Genomic DNA, 22300 nt, shown 5'->3' with positions numbered 1-22300 from the left:
TAACACACTGTAGCTACTAAACCCTGTCTGTGGATTAAGGTCCCAATGAAACTCCCGGAGAGACTGAAGGGCATACAGTGGGGAAAAAAAGTATTTAGTCAGCCACCAATTGTGCAAGTTCTCCCACTTAAAAAGATGAGAGAGGCCTGTAATTTTCATCATAGGTACACGTCAACTATGACAGACAAATTGAGAAAACAAAATCCAGAAAATCACATTGTAGGATTTTTTATGATTTTATTTGCAAATTATTGTGGAAAATAAGTATTTGGTAACCTACAAACAAGCAAGATTTCTGGCTCTCACAGACCTGTAACTTCTTCTTTAAGAGGCTCCACTGTCCTCCACTCGTTACCTGTATTAATGGCACCTGTTTGAACTTGTTATCAGTATAAAAGACACCTGTCCACAACCTCAAACAGTCACACTCCAAACTCCACTATGGCCAAGACCAAAGAGCTGTCAAAGGACACCAGAAACAAAATTGTAGACCTGCACCAGGCTGGGAAGACTGAATCTGCAATAGGTAAGCAGCTTGGTTTGAAGAAATCAACTGTGGGAGCAATTATTAGGAAATGGAAGACATACAAGACCACTGATAATCTCCCTCGATCTGGGGCTCCACGCAAGATCTCACCCCGTGGGGTCAAAATGATCACAAGAACAGTGAGCAAAAATCCCAGAACCACACAGGGGGACCTAGTGAATGACCTGCAGAGAGCTGGGACCAAAGTAACAAAGCCTACCATCAGTAACACACTACGCCGACAGGGACTCAAATCCTGCAGTGCCAGACGTGTCCCCCTGCTTAAGCCAGTACATGTCCAGGCCCGTCTGAAGTTTGCTAGAGTGCATTTGGATGATCCAGAAGAGGATTGGGAGAATGTCATATGGTCAGATGAAACCAAAATAGAACTTTTTGGTAAAAACTCAACTCGTCGTGTTTGGAGGACAAAGAATGCTGAGTTGCATTCAAAGAACACCATACCTACTGTGAAGCATGGGGGTGGAAACATCATGCTTTGGGGCTGTTTTTCTGCAAAGGGACAAGGACGACTGATCCGTGTAAAGGAAAGAATGAATGGGGCCATGTATCGTGAGATTTTGAGTGAAAACCTCCTTCCATCAGCAAGGGCATTGAAGATGAAACGTGGCTGGGTCTTTCAGCATGACAATGATCCCAAACACACCGCCCGGGCAACGAAGGAGTGGCTTCGTAAGAAGCATTTCATGGTCCTGGAGTGGCCTAGCCAGTCTCCAGATCTCAACCCCATAGAAAATCTTTGGAGGGAGTTGAAAGTCCGTGTTGCCCAGCGACAGCTCCAAAACATCACTGCTCTAGAGGAGATCTGCATGGAGGAATGGGCCAAAATACCAGCAACAGTGTGTGAAAACCTTGTGAAGACTTACAGAAAACGTTTGACCTGTGTCAGTGCCAACAAAGGGTATATAACAAAGTATTGAGAAACTTTTGTTATTGACCAAATACTTATTTTCCACCATAATTTGCAAATAAATTCATTAAAAATCCTACAATGTGATTTTCTGGATTTTTTTTCTCATTTTGTCTGTCATAGTTGACGTGTACCTATGATGAAAATTACAGGCCTCTCTCATCTTTTTAAGTGGGAGAACTTGCACAATTGGTGGCTGACTAAATAATGTTTTCCCCCACTGTATCTCCTATGGATTATATTCTATTGGTTTACTGTTAGAATTGCTTGTAGGACTACAAAACCACGGTTAAAAGTAACAATACATAGGCCTAGAACATGCATGGCCAACCTTGCTCCTAGAGATCTAGCTGCTGGGTGTGCAGGGTTCTGTTCCAGCCCTAACACCTGATGTTCTGATTATAATTTGTATTAGACACTACTGTCATTTAAATTTTAATTATGTATTGTTTTGGATTAAGATGGATGTCTAAACCCACTAACCATTTACATTCTTTGTAGGCTTTATATGATATGAAATAAAGTGTTGATTCTTATAATTAAGTATACTGTATTTTATGGTCATTGAACATTCCCTGTTTGTCCAGCTGTAATATCTACAATGTTTTATTTGGTTGTCACTCACTCTTATTTTGCCTGATGATATTGCAAAGATTTGCAGCTGCAGCTGGTGTGGGTGTAACAATCCCTGCATGGCTGACCTGGGATGCAGTCCCTGTCCACAACAGCACTTCATACCCACAAAGCAGCATCCACTATCCTACAAAAAACATTATCTTGGTTGGGCTAGGATAACAGTACTTTAGGTCTCAGGGCGGGTGACATCACCACATTCCTCGCATCCTATCTTCTCACCTGTATTGTATCGCAACTGTATTGGAAGACAAGGTCCCTCTCCTTGGAGCGGAATCGAGGAAGGACCAATTGAGAAAGAGCCTAGCACACACCTGCCAACTACATGTAACTGCCAAAATAATGGAAACACAAGTAAATGCGGGATACAAAGTATATTGAAAGCAGGTGCTTCCACACAGGTGTGGTTCCTGAGTTAATTAAGCAATTAACATCCCATCATGCTCAGAGTCATGTATAAAATGCTGGGCAGGCAATTGTTTTGGCTACCATGGCTATGCCCCCATAAGATGACAGTGCCCCCATCCACAGGGCACAAATGGTCACTGAATGGTTTGATGAACATGAAAACGATTTAAACCATATGCCATGTCCGTCTCAGTCAACAGATCTCAACCCAATTGAACACTTATGGTAGATTCTGGAGCAGCACCTGGGAGTGTTTTCTACCACCATCAACAAATCAGCAAATTATGGAATTTCAAATCAAATCAAATTTTATTGGTCACATGCGCCGAATACAACAGGTGCATACATTACAGTGAAATGCTTACTTAGAGCCCTTAACCAACAGTGCATTTATTTTTAACAAAAAAAAGTGAAAATAAAACAACAACAAAAAAAGTGTTGAGAAAAAAAAGAGCAGAAGTAAAATAAAGTAACAGTAGGGAGGCTATACAGTGGGGGAAAAAAGTATTTAGTCAGCCACCAATTGTGCAAGTTCTCCCACTTAAAAAGATGAGAGAGGCCTGTAATTTTCATCATAGGTACACGTCAACTATGACAGACAAAATGAGGAAAAAAAATCCAGAAAATCACATTGTAGGATTTTTAATGAATTTATTTGCAAATTATGGTGGAAAATAAGTATTTGGTCAATAACAAAAGTTTCTCAATACTTTGTTATATACCCTTTTTTGGCAATGACACAGGTCAAACATTTTCTGTAAGTCTTCACAAGGTTTTCACACACTGTTGCTGGTATTTTGGCCCATTCCTCCATGCAGATCTCCTCTAGAGCAGTGATGTTTTGGGGCTGTCGCTGGGCAACACGGACTTTCAACTCCCTCCAAAGATTTTCTATGGGGTTGAGATCTGGAGACTGGCTAGGCCACTCCAGGACCTTGAAATGCTTCTTACGAAGCCACTCCTTCGTTGCCCGAGCGGTGTGTTTGGGATCATTGTCATGCTGAAAGACACAGCCACGTTTCATCTTCAATGCCCTTGCTGATGGAAGGAGGTTTTCACTCAAAATCTCACGATACATGGCCCCATTCATTCTTTCCTTTACACGGATCAGTCGTCCTGGTCCCTTTGCAGAAAAACAGCCCCAAAGCATGATGTTTTCACCCCCATGCTTCACAGTAGGTATGGTGTTCTTTGGATGCAACTCAGCATTCTTTGTCCTCCAAACACGACGAGTTGAGTTTTTACCAAAAAGTTATATTTTGGTTTCATCTGACCATATGACATTCTCCAAATCCTCTTCTGGATGCACTCTAGCAAACTTCAGACGGGCCTGGTCATATACTGGCTTAAGCAGGGGGACACGTCTAGCACTGCAGGATTTGAGTCCCTGGCGGCGTAGTGTGTTACTGATGGTAGGCTTTGTTACTTTGGTCCCAGCTCTCTGCAGGTCATTCACTAGGTCCCCCCGTGTGGTTCTGGGATCATTTTGACCCCACGGGGTGAGATCTTGCGTGGAGCCCCAGATCGAGGGAGATTATCAGTGGTCTTGTATGTCTTCCATTTCCTAATAATTGCTCCCACAGTTGATTTCTTCAAACCAAGCTGCTTACCTATTGCAGATTCAGTCTTCCCAGCCTGGTGCAGGTCTACAATTTTGTTTCTGGTGTCCTTTGACAGCTCTTTGGTCTTGGCCATAGTGGAGTTTGGAGTGTGACTGTTTGAGGTTGTGGACAGGTGTCTTTTATACTGATAACAAGTTCAAACAGGTGCCATTAATACAGGTAATGAGTGGAGGACAGAGGAGCCTCTTAAATAAGAAGTTACAGGTCTGTGAGAGCCAGAAATCTTGCTTGTTTGTAGGTGACCAAATACTTATTTTCCACCATAATTTGCAAATAAATTCATAAAAAATCCTACAATGTGATTTTCTGGATTTTTTTTTCTCAATTTGTCTGTCATAGTTGACGTGTACCGATGATGAAAATTACAGGCCTCTCTCATATTTTTAAGTGGGAGAACTTGCACAATTGGTGGCTGACTAAATACTTTTTTCCCCCACTGTATATACAGGGGGGTACCGTTGCAGAGTCAATGTGCGGGGGCACCGGCTAGTTGAGGTAGTTGAGGTAATATGTACATGTGGGTAGAGTTAAAGTGACTATGCATAAATAATTAACAGAGTAGCAGCAGCGTAAAAAGGATGGGGTGGGGGGGCAGTGCAAATAGTCCGGGTAGCCATGATTAGCTGTTCAGGAGTCTTATGGCTTGGGGGTAGAAGCTGTTGAGAAGTCTTTTGGACCTAGACTTGGCACTCCGGTACCGCTTGCCGTGCGGTAGCAGAGAGAACAGTCTATGACTAGGGTGGCTGGAGTCTTTGACAATTTTGAGGGCCTTCCTCTGACACCGCCTGGTATAGAGGTCCTGGATGGCAGGAAGCTTGGCCCCAGTGATGTACTGGGCCGTACGCACTACCCTCTGTAGTGCCTTGCGGTCGGAGGCCAAGCAGTTGCCATAGCAGGCGGTGATGCAACCAGTCAGGATGCTCTCGATGGTGCAGCTGTAGAATTTTTTGAGGATCTGAGGACCCATGCCAAATCTTTTCAGTCTCCTGAGGGGGAATAGGCTTTGTCGTGCCCTCTTCACGACTGTCTTGGTGTGTTTGGACCATGATAGTTCGTTGGTGATGTGGACACCAAGGAACTTGAAGCTCTCAACCTGTTCCACTACAGCCCCGTCGATGAGAATGGGGGCGTGTTCAGTCCTCTTTTTTTTCCTGTAGTCCACAATCATCTCCTTTGTCTTGGTCACGTTGAGGGAGAGGTTGTTGTCCTGGCACCACACGGCCAGGTCTCTGACCTCCTCCCTATAGGCTGTCTCATCGTTGTCGGTGATCAGGCCTACCACTGTTGTGTCGTCGGCAAACTTAATGATGGTGTTGGAGTCGTGCCTGGCCATGCAGTCATGGGTGAACAGAGAGTACAGGAGGGGACTGAGCACGCACCCCTGAGGGGCCCCCGTGTTGAAAATCAGTGTGGCAGATGTGTTGTTACCTACCCTTACCACCTGGGGGCGGCCCGTCAGGAAGTCCAGGATCCAGTTGCAGAGGGAGGTGTTTAGTCCCAGGATCCTTAGCTTAGTGATGAGCTTAGAGGGCACTATGGTGTTGAATGCTGAGCTGTAGTCAATGAATAGCATTCTCACATAGGTGTTCCTCTTGTCCAGGTGGGAAAGGTCAGTGTGGAGTGCAATAGAGATTGCATCATCTGTGGATCTGTTGGGGCGGTATGCAAATTGGAGTGGGTCTAGGGTTTCTGGGATAATGCTGTTGATGTGAGCCATGACCAGCCTTTCAAAGCACTTCATGGCTACAGACGTCAGTGCTACGGGTCGGTAGTCATTTAGGCAGGTTATCTTAGAGTCCTTGGGCACGGGGACTATGGTGGTCTGCTTGAAACATGTTGGTATTACAGACTCAGTCAGGGACATGTTGAAAATGTCAGTGAAGACACTTGCCAGTTGGTCAGCACATGCTCGGAGTACACGTCCTGGTAATCCGTCTGGCCCTGCGGCCTTGTGAATGTTGACCTGCTTAAAAGTCTTACTCACATCGGCTACGGAGAGCGTGATCACATAGTCATCTGGAACAGCTGGTGCTCTCATGCATGAATTTCTTGAGGAAGAATGGTGTCACATCCATCCAAACGAGTTCCAGACACTTGTAGAATCTATTCCAATGTGCCTGAAGCTTTTGTGGCTCGTGGTAGCCCAAAGTCCTATTAAGACACTTTATGTTGGTGTTTTCTTCATTTTGGCAGTTACCTGTAGCTCCCGTGTGCTACACACTCACTCACCCCTCTGCTACACTCACTCACCTCCTTCTCCAGTGGTTGGCATGCTAGGTTCAAGTGTCATTTGATTAGGGTTCGTGTCCCAGCCCGGTCAGCCATACAAGGATGGAACTCATACATTACATGGCTACTAGGGATGGAACTCATGCATTACATGGCTACATGCAGCCCATGTAAAAGTGACCCTTCCCTGTGGTCACTCTCCAGGGAATTCTTTTTCTTGCCTCCACTATCCATGCTCTACCCTTTTGGGTCAATTGCTGACAGTGGATGTGAGAATATTTATGGCATGCAGAAATATGATGGGATTAGTATTGGCCTTGTACAATGCACTTGTACCCATGTGGCTTGGTTGATATGTTTTCACCATTAGAAATAGGAAAAGCACATTTGAGGTAACTTATGTGTGTGGGAATCAATTTATAATAAATTGAAAGAAAATAAAATGCTGATACTGGCAAGAGCATTGTGTGGGTTTTTATTTTCATCAGACAATGAATACGAGGCTAACAATGTTTAGGGATACCAGATTTGACCTCTACAGCTACAGTACATGCCGTCATGAAATGGATTAGTGCAAGCCCTACGCTTGTAATTAAGGTAGACCTTAAGGATGACATAAACATGAGTGAGACATTATTAGCAAATATCACTGTCACTACATTGCCAAATGTGTTGCTTGAAATAAAGTAGCAGTTTATTTGCTTCATGTTATTTATTATCCTGGTGTAATGATATGCAGTTCAACTTTATCAGCACAAGGTGTCAGCGCTAGCATTTGTAGAGTCTAGCTTTAATGTAAACAAATCACTAGCTAGGCCTCGTAATGGGAGGTCAATAATACATGAGTAGCACAAGCTAGAGCTTCATTATAACTTTGTTTCTTAATTGAAACTAAGTGGGCAATAGAGCTGGGTAAATTATAGTTGCATTTTGGAGGAAGAGAGCAGGTAGCCTAATGGTTAAGAGCGTTGTGCCAGTAACCGAAAGGTACATTTTTTTCGAATCCCTGAGCTGGCAAAGTGAGAAATTTGTCGATGTGCTCTTGAGCAATGCACTTAACCCTGATGGCTCTGGATAAGAGTATCTGCTAAATGACCTAAATGTCAATTTAGGAGATACAGATTGGTGAGAAGGGTTGATAGTGAGGAAACTGCTGTAGCTAACTTTTCATGTAAACAATGTGGCCGTCAAACATTGGACCCATATGCTAGCTACATAGTTATATTGTTGGCTGTAGTGAGATAAATTAATTTATCAGGCTGGCTAACAAAGTAAGCTGATCTTTCTCTACCTTCACATCACTACTGTGGTGTTACATTTCCTGTAGCCTAGGCTACCTGGCCTCGCTCACGTTGTTTTTGAGAGCCTCCATTTTCGCTCAACTGCCTGCAGCTCTGTTCTCTAAGCTCGCAATGAGTCACTCAGCCACGGAGCAGGAGGGGAGGGCCGAGCCGGCCGGGAGGAAAAAGCGACAGTGCGAGTCATAGGATGTGGAAAGGGAGGAGAGTAGGGTCGAAGAGGCAGAATCAGGAGACAGAAGGGAGAAGGATTTTGCAGAAGGGAGAGATGATAGGTTAGAAGAGGAGAGAGTAGTGGGAGAGAGAGAGCGAAGATTGCAATGGTGCATGACCATCTGGTTAGGGGCTGAGTGGTTACGGTTGGAGGAAAGTGAGACAGAAAAGGAAACAAAGTAGTGATCAGAGACCAGGAGGGGGGTTACAGTGAGATTAGTAGGCGAGCAGCCTCTAGTAAAGATGAGGTCAAGCGTATGGCCTGCCTTGTGAGTTGGAGGGGATTGGGAAAGGATGAGGTCAAAAGAGGGAAGGAGGGGAAAGAGAGAGTTGGAAAGAAATTAATCGAAGGCAGACGCCGGGAGGTTGAAGTTGCCAAGTACGAAGAACGGTGAGCCATCGTCAGGAAATTAGCTTATCAAGGTGTCAAGCTCATTCAGGAACTCTCCAAGGGCACCTGATGGGTGATAGATGACAATAATGTTAAGCTTGAGTGGACAAGTGACAGTGACAGCATGGAATTCAAATGAGGAGATGGATAGGTGAGAGAGGGAGAAAATAGAAAGTCTCCACTTAGGAGAAATGAGTAGACCTGTGCCACCACCACGAATGACCAGATGCTCTCGGACTATGAGAAAAAACAAAGTCAGATGAAGAAAGAGCAGCTGGAGTAGCAGTGTTCTCTGGGGTGATCCATGTCTCTGTCAGGGCCAAAAAGTCAAGGGACTGAAGGTTAGCATAGGCTGAGATGAACTCAGCGTTCTTGACTGCAAATCGGCGGTTCCAAACACTGTTTGGATTCTGATAACTTGGCATCAGCTAGCAGCCAAAACATGATGATATCCAGTTCTATAACCAGGTTGTTCATGCTATCATGTGTGTGAGAGTGTGCGTGTGTGTGTGTGTGTGTGTGTGTGTGTGTGTGTGTGTGTGTGTGTGTGTGTGTGTGTGTGTGTGTGTGTGAAGTGAGCGTTTTGTCTCCATGGAGTTATGTTTTGGCCCAGAGCAGTGGCTTAGGTAGGAAAGTGATTCACTTCAATTAAATACCAACTGGAGCAATTTGTCCCTAAAATGAAACGTGGACAGTCTGAAAGTTTGACCGCCTGTTTGCTAAGGCAATTAGATACCTCTCTAGCTGAGAGTGTGTCCAATTTACTGCCTCAGTCTAGGGGTAAGGATAGGTGCACTAAATATTGGAAAGAGAGAGAGAGAGAGAGAGAGAGAGAGAGGTGGGGGTATAGAGAGAGAGGGAAAGACAGAGACATGTGGAGGGAAAGGTATACAGTATAATGAGAGAGAGTGAGAGAGAGAGAGATACAGTGGCTTGCAAAAGTATTCACCCCCCTTGGCATTTTTCCTATTTTGTTGCCTTACAACCTGATTTTTTGGGGGTTTGTAACATTTGATTTACACAACATTCCTAACACTTTGAAGATGCAAAATATTTTTTATTGTGAAACAAAGTAGAAATAAGACAAAAATACAGAAAACTTGAGCGTGCATAACTATTCACCCCCCACCAAAGTCAATACTTTGTAGAGCCACCTTTTGCAGCAATTAACAGCTGCAAGTCTCTTGGGGTATGTCTCTATAAGCTTGGCACATCTAGCCACTGGGATTTTTGCCCATTCTTCAAGGCAAAACTGCTCCAGCTCCTTCAAGTTGGATGGGTTCCGCTTGTGTACAGCAATCTTTAAGTCATACCACAGATTCTCAATTGGATTGAGGTCTGGGCTTTGACTAGGCCTTTCCAAGACATTTAAATGTTTCCCCTTAAACCACTCGAGTGTTGCTTTAGCAGTATGCTTAGGGTCATTGTCCTGCTGGAAGGTGAACCTCCGTCCCAGTCTCTCAAGAACTTCCCTGTATTTAGCGCCATCCATCATTCCTTCAATTTTGACCAGTTTCCCAGTCCCTGCCGATGAAAAACATCCCCACAGCATGATGCTGCCACCACCATGCTTCACTGTGGGGATGGTGTTCTCGGGGTGATGAGAGGTGTTGGGTTTGCGAAAGACATAGCGTTTTCCTTGATGGCCAAAAAGCTCAATTTTAGTCTCATCTGACCAGAGTACCTTCTTCCATATGTTTGGGGAGTCTCCCACATGGCTTTTGGCGAACACCAAACGTGTTTGCTTATTCTTTTCATTAAGCAATGGCTTTTTTCTGGCCACTCTTCCGTAAAGCCCAGCTCTGTGGAGTGTACGACTTAAAGTGGTCCTATGGACAGATACTCCAATCTCCGCTGTGGAGCTTTGCAGCTCCTTCAGGGTTATCTTTGGTCTCTTTGTTGCCTCTCTGATTAATACTCTGCTTGCCTGGTCCGTGAGTTTTGGTGGGCGGCCCTCTCTTGGCAGGTTTGTTGTGGTGCCATATTCTTTCCCTTTTTTAATAATGGATTTAATGGTGCTCCGTGGGATGTTCAATGTTTCAGATATTTTTTTATAACCCAACCCTGATCTGTACATCTCCACAACTTTGTCGCTGGCCTGTTTGGAGAGCTCCTTGGTCTTCATGGTGCAGCTTTCTTAGTGGTGCCCCTTGCTTAGTGGTGTTGCAGACTCTGGGGCCTTTCAGAACAGATGTATATATACTGAGATCATGTGACAGATCATGTGACACTTAGATTGCACACAGGTGGACTTTATTTAACTAATTATGTGACTTCTGAAGGTAATTAGTTGCACCAGGTGAATACATATGCACGCACCACTTTTCCGTTATTTATTTTGTAGAATTTTTGAAAACAAGTTCTTTTTTTCATTTCATTTCACCAATTTTGACTATTTTGTTTGTGTCCATTACATGAAATCTAAATAAAAATCCATTTAAATTACAGGTTGTAATACAACAAAATAAAAAAAAATGCCAAGGGGGATGAATACTTTCGCAAGGCACAGAGATAGACAGAGAGATGGAGAGAGAAAGAGAGAGAGAAAACAATAGCAGTGGGATGTTATGGCACAATTTCCCATGCCTCAATCATACATCATTAATCACCCTAACATTGACATTTGGTTTGGGGGGAATTTAACAATAAAACATAAAAATGAAAACATTATTAATCTTGCCTGCGAACAATGGGGATGTATTTTCTCTGGTAATCAATATTTAAAGCAGGTGTACACCTGGTTGGACCACTTTAGTTCTGCTCTGTAATTGGAGGTGTAGCTGCTTGATTACCTTCTGTTTTATCATGTTTACTGTCGTTCCCATTAAGGTGATATTTAAAGGACAATTACCTTGCTGGTATTACTCGCCTATAGTGGCAACAGGAGGGACCCAAATAGGCTTACTAGCTTAGCAATGGCCGCTGTTGTCTCATGCTGTCTCATTAGCCCATCGTACCTGTGCTCAGAAGCACATTAGAGGGGGGCCTGGATCTTTTTGTAGGTGCCAGACTTCATGCCCGGGCTCTGGGTAGATCACAGGGATGTGTGGTGTGTCTGAGTGCTGGGTGCTTAACAGGAAGAGGAGAGAGGAGCGGGGAGTCGGTCGTCAAACCATCCCCTACCTCTCCATCACCCCCTCCTGCCAAACCCAGCCTCAGATCAAATGAAAGGCATCCGAGAGATTCTCTCTCTCTCTCGCTCTCTCTCTCTGTCTCTGTCTCTCTCTGTCTGTCTCTCTCTCTCAATCTCTTCTCTCTCTCACTCTCTCCATCTTTCTCTCACTATCTCCCGCTCTATATCAACATCTCATCTTCTCCCATCTCTCACCTGAGCTTCTGAGGGATCTAGTGAGATATCAGGTGTAGAGGGAGAGAGTGTGAGATTGTGGGTGAGACAGACTCTGGTGCTTATAGATCCATTGTTGTTGCTCTCTGCAGAAAGAGGTTGCATTTATTCTCTCAAAGGAGAAGGGAGCTCCACACCTCCACCTCCTCCTTTTCCTCCTCTTTCCTCTTAGGTGGGGCTGCATGCAGAGATCCACTCCCAATAAGCTTTTTGGCCTCCAAAGTTCATCGTCAAGAAACATTCATCTTCCTCTGAACGCTCAAACGTGGCTGTCATGCTTCACCACAGTTGGCGAAGCTTTGACGCCGCTGAATATTTATTAATGCGTCACTAAAACGTTTATCCTCTTTGGTGAACTTGTCGTATAATGGCCAGGGAGTTGAACATTTAAAATGTGAAATCTGCCCAGCTCAAAGTGGCCATGTCGAATTGTCAGACAGGGAGTATTTGTCTGATGCAGTCTGAGTGCTGGCTGGTAAACAATAAAAAAATAGCTCTGTCTCCTCTCTCACTAAGGGTGTCCTCTTATACCTGCACAGAGAGAGGGAAGAGGGGGAGGAGAGGAAAGAAAGCGAGAAAGAGGGGCAGAGAGAGAGAGAGAAGACGAGAGGGGTGTCCTGGGATACTGATTGAGATTTTTGGAGGGGCTTTTTCTCACAATTTGGCAACCCTGTGCCACTTCTGAGATTCTTGAGAAAACTCTTTAGACAAACAGAGCTCGGATAATTGTTTTTTAGGTGCCTGATATCAGAATTTGGGTTTAGTCTGAAGAGCCTGTAATCTCCTCCCTGCAGACTGGACTGCATCTCTGTGAAAGCAGATCCAGCTTTGAAGCATATTTTATTTCCAATTCTTTCTTTATTTTCTCCCCTTCCCCATACTGAGGAGGAACGTGGGTAAGTTTGGGGTGGGGTGTGGTGGTGGCCCAGCCCTACTCATGTCATAGAAATACCTAACCTGAAAAGGTACTTCACAGCCTGACAAAACCCCCTCTTCTCCTCTCCCATGACTCCTGTCGATTTAGGGCAAAACAGGGCCTTTCAAGAGAACATAAATATTGATGATTGATAAATGCTGGTGCTTTTGATTATGAGTGGGGAGATTATCATGTGTGTGGTGTGGTTAGCTAGCGCTGTGTGGTGCATTGTAGACTGGGAGAGGGCTCTGGAGTGGGTGGAAAGAGGTGAGAGGAGGCAAGGCCTGGCAAAGTGCACATCATTAGTGGATGGGAGGGAGAGTATTCAAAAATGAATCATGTTTAGTGGCGGAAGGCCCAACAACATGAGTTTTCCACTCCCTCTAAATGCCTTCGAACGGCCAGCTGGCAAGTTTTCCGAGAAGTTGTACTACGAATGAGGGCTGATTACTTTGTCATTAATGTTTCTTAATTCAACCCAAGCACAATGGGAATGTAAAAATGTATGGAGTATATTCCCAGGCCCATTCCCTTCCTAGTCCTAGGAATTCAGATATGACATCATCATTTGAGCACTATCCACAAACTTTTTAAACTACAGCGCATGGTTCAATGTACCTATAAATCAGCACAATCAAATTTTTTGTATTTTCAAATTGGAGCTAGAATTGGGATCATGTATACTGTGCTAATGCCAATACAAAAAAAGAGTAACGGCGAGCACTGTACAATACGGCGAACTTAGCAAATCAGGCGTTTGTGGTAAGTACATGGGGGCCGCCATCTTTATGCAGCTTCACCATTCAAACACTGTCACACTGCATAGCATTCAAAAGGTATATCAACCAAGGTGGAATAACTCAGCTAACTCTTCAAATGGCTAAGGAAACAAAACCGTTTAGGAATAGGCTGATAATATGTGCATATTGAACACAAAAAGCAAAAGAGCACTGCCTTAACATTACCACACGTATCACCCTGAATGCTGGCAATAAATGGAACGTCAAGTAAATACCACTTCAAAGTGTCTGATTTTAATATAAAAGGATTCTCATTTTGTAACATGGTGCTTTATTCACCAACCCCAATTGCCTCTCGTCTGCTTCTGTGTGTGTGTGCGTGTGCGTGTGCTTGTCTGCATGCGTGTGAAGAGCGAATGTATGAATGTACAATAACCCTGAATAACTATGTGGGTGTCATTTCTGCATCTGAGAGGAAAAGTGATTACAGTGAACTGTGCGGTATGAGCGGACGCCTCTGTAACATCAGCATGTACACACAGAGTTACAGAGTGTTTCTGTGACGAGTGTGTCATGTCAGGGTGACAGAGAAGGAGAGGAAGGAGGCTTTGGGAATAAATGCAATCTGCTTTAATTGTGCAAAGAGAACATGAGAGATGTCAGTGTGAGTTACGCTGATGGTAAACCATACGGGTGCACACACACACGCATACAGATAGAATACAAACACACACATACACACACACAAAAACATATACAGTAAGCACACACGACACACACAAACACACACACACACACACACATCAAATTCAAATAGGAGCAGAACTTTGTATGCAGATTTAATTGCAAACAGGCAAAAATATGCCAACACATTAAAAAATACTATTTTTACCTACAGTACAGACAAATACCTTGGCATTTACACAAAAGCTGTTGTAATTGACTGCGGCTCGTGCTTTCTTTGTTATAGCTTTTCACATCCTTGCCCTATAGAAAAGATACTGCACAAATCTTTGGCTAACGCAATGGGAGATTTACATTGATGTAGTGTAGATGCTATTGTTCCATAGAAGTAGACTAGGATTGACATGAGCTCCTTGGTACAGCATTCAGAGTGTAGGCTAAGTATAATACTTGGGAGCGGGGAGGCTTGTAAGAGTTGCTTGATTAGCTGTAGTTCTGTGAAGAACAGAAGCTTGACATATCCCATAGAAAACCCTCTTGGCAGAACCACCTCAAGCATCCAGCCTTCCAATCTATATTTTATAGTCTCTCCTCTCTCTGTGTATCTCTCTCTATTCTGCCAGCAGGATACCACCTTGAGTCCCACTGCTGGCTTGCCTCTGTCAACTTAAGGCTGCAATGCACTACGCGATTTTTGCCCGGTCTACAGGCTCTAACAATCAGAGAACCTCTAACATTTAACGATTCAGTCAAGCCAAATCGTAGTGTACTAGTAATTGGTATAGTAGGGTGGTGGCTCTGGTCATGACATCTTCCACTGCAATCAGATATAATCAAATCATTTAACTTGAAAACATGCCTGAAATATGCCTTCTATTTATTCATTTCTAGCAATAACCATATTGTGTAATATGAGTCTGTTCATTTATATAAGATTGTACGTATTTTCACATATTATCATCCTAATTGTCACGGTTTCGGCCGAGGCTGCCTCTCTTCCTTGCTCGGGCAGGCTTCGGCGTTCGTCGTCTCCGGAATACTAGCTGCCACCGTTGCATGTTTCTATGTTCGTTTGCTTTTGTCTGATTGTTGTCACACCTGTTATCATTTAGTGTCATTAGTGTCCTATTTAGTTCTCGTTGTGTTTGTCAGGTGTTGTGTGTGATTGTTTTACTGTCGTGCCGGTAGGCTGGATATTTACTGTTTGCTCGGTTGAGCTAGTTTGCTCCTTAGTTTTGGAGTATTTTGTCGCACCTGTTTGTGCGCTTGTGTTTACGCCTACGTGCGGAGCTTTTGCCTCAGGGCATTTATTTCGTGTTTGTTTTGCTGTGCCTCACTAAAGTCTGTTGGACTAACGTACTGCATCCTGCGCCTGATTCCACCCACACCCACCTACATCTACCTTGACAGAATCACACACCATACTCGATGGAATCAGCAGGAGCCGCAGCAGCACAGGCGACGTTGGAGGACAGGATCCGTGAGCAGGATGACCAGATCCTGCGGATGGGGTCCGCACTGCAGGAGGTGATCACCACCATCCGAGGCTGGGAGACCCGAGGGACTCCTCCACCGCCATCCTCCCTGCCCGCACCATCGGCCACTCAGCCCATTCCCGCTCCGAAACCCAGAGGAGTTCGACTCTCGCTCCCGAGGGCCTATGATGGGACCGCGGCCGGGTGTCAGGGATTCCTTCTCCAGGTGGAGCTTTACCTGGCCACCGTGCACCCGGCGCCCTCGGGACACGAGAGTGTGTCCGCCCTGATCTCCTGCCTTTCCGGGAAGGCGTTGGAATGGGCCAACGCAGAGTGGAGGAGGATCGACGCTAACACCATCACCTACGACGAGTTCTCCCGCCGCTTCAGGGCGGTGTTTGACCATCCCCCGGAGGGGAAAGCGGCGGGGGAGCGTCTGGTCGGCCTCAGGCAGGGGAAGAGGAGTGCCCAGGAGTTCGCCTTGGAGTTCCGTACCCTAGCGGCGGATGCAGGGTGGAATGAGCGGGCTCTCATCGATCACTACAGATGTAGTCCACGCGAGGACGTCCGTAGGGAGCTGGCCTGTAGGGACACCAGCCTCTCGTTCGACCAGTTGGTCAACATGTCCATCAGGCTGGATACCCTGCTAGCTACCCGCGGACGTTCCGAGGGGGGTCCGTCCATTTCACCCTCCAGCGCCTCCGAGCCGTGCCCCATGGAGCTCGGGGGCGCTGGCGCTAGAGAGAGGAGGGGTCGGCTTATGAGGGGGTCCATCTCCTGCACCAACTGTGGTCGGGGAGGACACACCGCGGCTAGGTGCTGGGGATGGCCTCCTCGGGGAGAGGACGACAGGTCCCGCACTGGGGAGTCCTTCCAGGTGAGTAGGCGCCCCACTCACCCAGAGCTCTCTGTTGCACATTTCTGTATATCTGTGCGTTTTCCACAGGTAGCACCTCATTCCCAGCATAAGGCGCTGGTAGATTCAGGCGCGGCTGGGAATTTTGTTGATAAGAAGTTTTGTTTAGCCTTAGGGATTCCCCTTCTCCCTGTTGACGTTCCCTTTCCCGTTCATGCCCTAGATAGCCGTCCGTTGGGTGCGGGCTTGATCAGGGAGGTCACTGCGCCACTTAGGATGTGTGCGCAGGGGGGTCATCAGGAGATGATCCAGCTATTTCTGATTGACTCGCCTGCGTATCCGGTGGTGCTGGGCATGCCCTGGTTGAGTACCCATAACCAATCTATTTCGTGGCAGGAGAGGGCTCTGATGGAGTGGTCTGCCCAGTGTGTGGGTCGATGTTTAGGCGTTTCCATAGGGGCTACCTCGGTGGAGAGTCCAAACCAGGTGCCCGCATTGCACGTTCCCCCTGAGTATGGGGATTTGGCTATTGTGTTCAGTAAGTCGAGGGCGACGCAGTTGCCTCCCCATAGGCAGGGAGATTGTGCGATAGACCTCCAGGCAGGAGCTGCGCTCCCACGGAGCCATGTGTATCCTCTGTCTCAGGAGGAGAAGAGAGCTATGGAGACGTACATAGACGAATCTCTGAGACAAGGATACATACGGCCTTCCACTTCCCCTGCGTCCTCGAGTTTCTTTTTTGTGAAGAAAAAGGATGGAGGATTACGCCCGTGCATTGATTACCGTGGTCTCAATCAGATCACGGTGAAGTACAGTTATCCACTCCCGCTGATTGCGACCATGACGGAGTCATTGCACAGGGCGCGTTTCTTCACTAAATTAGATCTCAGGAGCGCGTACAACTTGGTGCGCATTAGGGAGGGCGATGAATGGAAGACAGCCTTTAGTACCACCTCGGGCCATTACGAGTATCTTGTCATGCCATACGGGTTGATGAACGCTCCTTCAGTTTTCCAATCATTCGTTGATGAGATCTTCAGGGACATGCAGGGGCAGGGGGTGGTCGTGTACATAGATGACATTCTCGTGTACTCGCCTACCCGAGTCGAGCATGTGGCCCTGGTGCGCAGAGTGTTGCGGAGGCTGTTGGAGCACGACCTGTATGTCAAGGCAGAGAAGTGTCTGTTTTTCCAGGAGTCGGTCTCCTTTTTGGGTTATCAGTTGTCTGCGTCAGGGGTGAAGATGGAGGTAGACCGGGTGTCGGCCGTGCGTAATTGGCAAACGCCAACCACTGTGAAGGAGGTGCAGCAGTTCTTGGGGTTTGCGAATTACTACCGGAGGTTTATCCGGGGTTTTGGACAGGTGGCAGCTCCCATAACGTCTCTTTTGAAGGGGGGTCCGGTGCGTCTGCAGTGGTCAGCCGAGGCGGACAGGGCGTTTGGGAGGTTGAAGGACCTGTTTACCTCGGCCCCGGTGCTGGCGCATCCGGATCCCTCTTTTCCATTTCAGGTAGAGGTGGACGCGTCAGAGGCCGGTATAGGAGCCGTGCTTTCGCAACGGTCCGGCGCGCCACCTAAACTCCGCCCCTGTGCTTTTTATTCCAAGAAGCTCAGTCCGGCGGAGCGAAACTATGACGTAGGGGACAGGGAGCTGTTAGCCGTGGTACAGGCCCTAAAGGTGTGGAGGCACTGGCTTGAGGGGGCTCAACACCCTTTCCTCATTTTGACGGACCACCGTAACCTGGAGTACATCCGGGCAGCGAGGAGGCTGAACCCTCGCCAGGCGAGGTGGAATATGTTTTTGACTCGGTTCACATTTAAGATCACATACATCCCTGGGTCACAGAATGGTAAGGCAGACGCACTGTCTCGGCGGTATGACACGGAGGAGAGGTCCGTGGAGCCCACTCCCATACTGCCGGAGTCTTGTCTGGTGGCACCGGTAGTGTGGGAGGTCGATGCTGAACTCGAGCGAGCGTTACGCACCGACCCTAGTCCACCTCAATGTCCGGAGGGTCGGAAGTACGTTCCGCTCGAGGTTCGGGATCGATTGATCTATTGGGCTCACACGTCACCCTCCTCTGGACACCCTGGTATCGGCCGGACAGTGCACTGTCTTAGTGCCAAGTACTGGTGGCCCACGTTGGCGAGGGATGTGAGGGTTTATGTTTCCTCCTGCTCGGTGTGCGCCCAGTGTAAGGCGCCTAGACATCTGCCTAGGGGTAAGTTACTACCCCTGCCCGTTCCACAACGACTATGGTCTCACCTCTCGGTGGATTTCCTCACTGACCTTCCTCCTTCACAGGGGAATACCACTATACTGGTCGTTGTGGACCGGTTTTCTAAGGCCTGTCGTTTGCTCCCCATGCCGGGCCTTCCTACGGCCCTGCAAACTGCCGAAGCACTATTCACCCATGTGTTCCGGCACTACGGGGTACCCGAGGATATTGTGTCTGATCGAGGTCCCCAATTTACCTCCAGAGTCTGGAGAGCTTTTATGGAGCGGTTGGGGGTCTCGGTGAGCCTCACCTCGGGTTACCACCCGGAGAGTAATGGGCAGGTGGAACGTGTGAACCAGGATGTGGGTAGGTTTCTTAGAACATACTGCCAGGACCGGCCGGAGGAGTGGGCAAGGTACGTTCCCTGGGCCGAAATGGCCCAGAATTCCCTATGCCATTCCTCCACTAACCTAACCCCTTTCCAATGTGTGTTAGGTTACCAGCCGGTTCTGGCACCTTGGCAGCAGAGCCAGATCGAGGCTCCTGCGGTGGATGAGTGGGTGCGGCGCTCGGAGGAGACATGGAACGCTGCACACGTCCACCTGCAGCGGGCCATCCGTCGTCATAAGGCGAGCGCCGATCTCCACCGCAGTGAGGGACCGGTGTACGCACCTGGTGATCGAGTCTGGCTCTCTACCAGAAACCTGCCCCTCCGCCTGCCCTGTCGGAAACTGGGTCGGCGGTTTGTAGGGCCATTTAAAGTCCTGAGAAGGTTGAACGAGGTGTGTTACAAATTACAACTGCCTGTGGAGTATAAAAGTATTAACCCCTCGTTCCATGTGTCTCTTCTCAGGCCGGTGGTAGCTGGCCCACTCCAAGAAAGTGAGATCAGGGAGACTCCTCCGCCCCCATTGGACATCAAGGGGGCACCGGCGTACTCTGTGCGGTCCATCTTGGATTCGAGACGTCGGATGGGGGGTCTCCAATATCTAGTGGAGTGGGAGGGGTACGGCCCGGAGGAACGGTGCTGGGTGCCGAGGAGAGACATTTTGGACCCGTCTCTCCTGACGGAATTCCATCGTGGGCACCCGACGCATCCTGCTCCGCGTCCTCCTGGTCGTCCCCGAGGCCGGAGTCGGCGCACGTCTGGAGCCGCGCGTCAAGGGGGGGGTACTGTCACGGTTTCGGCCGAGGCTGCCTCTCTTCCTTGCTCGGGCAGGCTTCGGCGTTCGTCGTCTCCGGAATACTAGCTGCCACCGTTGCATGTTTCTATGTTCGTTTGCTTTTGTCTGATTGTTGTCACACCTGTTATCATTTAGTGTCATTAGTGTCCTATTTAGTTCTCGTTGTGTTTGTCAGGTGTTGTGTGTGATTGTTTTACTGTCGTGCCGGTAGGCTGGATATTTACTGTTTGCTCGGTTGAGCTAGTTTGCTCCTTAGTTTTGGAGTATTTTGTCGCACCTGTTTGTGCGCTTGTGTTTACGCCTACGTGCGGAGCTTTTGCCTCAGGGCATTTATTTCGTGTTTGTTTTGCTGTGCCTCACTAAAGTCTATTGGACTAACGTACTGCATCCTGCGCCTGATTCCACCCACACCCACCTACATCTACCTTGACACTAATAGGTTACACTGCTCATCATAATCAAATTACCCCGGAATACTCATCACTTTATAACATGTAGGCCACCTGAACATTCAAATTGTCCCCCGTGTAGGCTTATCATTGTAAATGGAAACCCAGAAATGTTTAGACTACCATTCCACACCATCAGGGAGACAGGGAGCTGACAAAGAGCTCAGTTTCTGCCCTCCCTCTTTCTCTCAAGGTTCATCTTGTTTTCTTTTTGGTGCCATTGTTGTGATGAACCTGTAAGGTAGTTGAAGAGAACCTTTATAGTTCTGAGTAGCTGACTGGCTGACGGTGGGACATGCCTTGCTTCTGCTTTGAGCACTGTTCACACTTTGAGCACTGTTCGCAATTTGAGGCCGAATATATTTAACATGTTTTAAAATTATCAGGAAGCCGTAAGTGCCCGTAGAGTGCCCAGGAGCCTGGGAGAGCCATCAACCTCAAATCGGGTATGTGCTTACACTTTACGGGCTAAAGAATAAAAAAAATCTTACTCCGGGTTTGCTCCAATTTCCTACGATTTGGAGAAATGCGTCGGGAGCTGATTGGGAGCCCGTAGATTGGGCTAAAAACGTGTAGTGTCTGCCTGGCTTTACCTGCTAAAATGAGGCTAAAATATATATATGTATATACAGTATATATGGGACCAACACTTTATACGTATGTTGCATTAACATTTTTGTTCAGTATATATATATATATATATATATATATATATATATATATATATATATATATATATATACAGTTGAAGTCGGAATTTTACATACACCTTAGCCAAATACATTTTTCACAATTCCTGACATTTAATCCTACTAAAAATGACCTGTCTTACGTCAGTTGGGATCACCACTTTATTTTAAGAATGTGAAAGGTCAGAATAATAGTAGAGAGAATAATTTATTTCTGCTTTTATTTCTTTCATCACATTTCCAGTGGGTCAGAAGTTTACATACACTCAATTAGCATTTGGTAGCATTTACTTTAAATTGTTTAACTTGGGTCAAACGTTTCGGGTAGCCTTCCACAAGCTTCCCACAATAAGTTGGGTGAATTCTGGCCCATTCTTCCTGACAGAGCTGGTGTAACTGAGTCAGGTTTGTAGGCCTCCTTGCTCGCACACACTTTTTCAGTACTGCCTACAAATTCTCTATAGGATTGAGGTCAGGGCTTTGTGATGGCCACTCCAATACCTTGACTTTGTTGTCCTTAAGCCATTTTGCCACAACTTTGGAAGTATGCTTGGGGTCATTGTCCATTTGGAAGACCCATTTGCGACCAAGCTTTAACTTCCTGACTGATGTCTTGAGATGTTGCTTCAATATATCCACATCATTTTCCTTCCTCATGCTGCCACCTATTTTGTGAAGTGCACCAGTCCCTCCTGCAGCAAAGCACCCCCACAGCATGATGCTGCCACCCCCGTGCTTCACGGTTGGGACATTTACATTTATATTTACATTTACGTCATTTAGCAGACGCTCTTATCCAGAGCGACTTACAAATTGGTGCATTCACCTTATAACCACTTTACAATATGTTATTTTTTCTTTCTTTCTTTGGGGTGGGGTAAGGTGGGGTAGAAGGATTACTTTATCCTATCCCAGCTATTCCTTAAAGAGGTGGTGTTTCAAGTGTCTCCAGAAGGTGGTGAGTGACTCCGCTGTCCTGGCGTCGTGAGGGAGCTTGTTCCACCATTGGGGTGCCAGAGCAGCGAACAGTTTTGACTGGGCTGAGCGGGAACTATGCTTCCGCAGAGGAAGGGGAGCCAGCAGGGCAGAGGTGGATGAACGCAATGCTCTCGTTTGGGTATAGGGACTGATCAGAGCCTGAAGGTACGGAGGTGCCGTTCCCCTCACAGGTCCACTGGCTTCCAGTTGAAGCTCGCATCTGCTACAAGACCATGGTGCTTGCCTACGGAGCTGTGAGGGGAACGGCACCTCCGTACCTTCAGGCTCTGATCAGTCCCTACACCCAAACGAGGGCATTGCGTTCATCCACCTCTGGCCTGCTGGCCCCCCTACCTCTGCGGAAGCACAGTTCCCGCTCAGCCCAGTCAAAACTGTTCGCTGCTCTGGCACCCCAATGGTGGAACAAGCTCCCTCACGACGCCAGGACAGCGGAGTCACTCACCACCTTCCGGAGACATTTGAAACCCCACCTCTTTAAGGAATACCTGGGATAGGA

The sequence above is a fragment of the Coregonus lavaretus genome (assembly GCF_964263955.1).
Source record: "Coregonus lavaretus genome assembly, chromosome: 2".
In the NCBI taxonomy this organism is placed as follows: domain Eukaryota; kingdom Metazoa; phylum Chordata; class Actinopteri; order Salmoniformes; family Salmonidae; genus Coregonus; species Coregonus lavaretus.
This window is presented reverse-complemented; position numbering follows the sequence as displayed.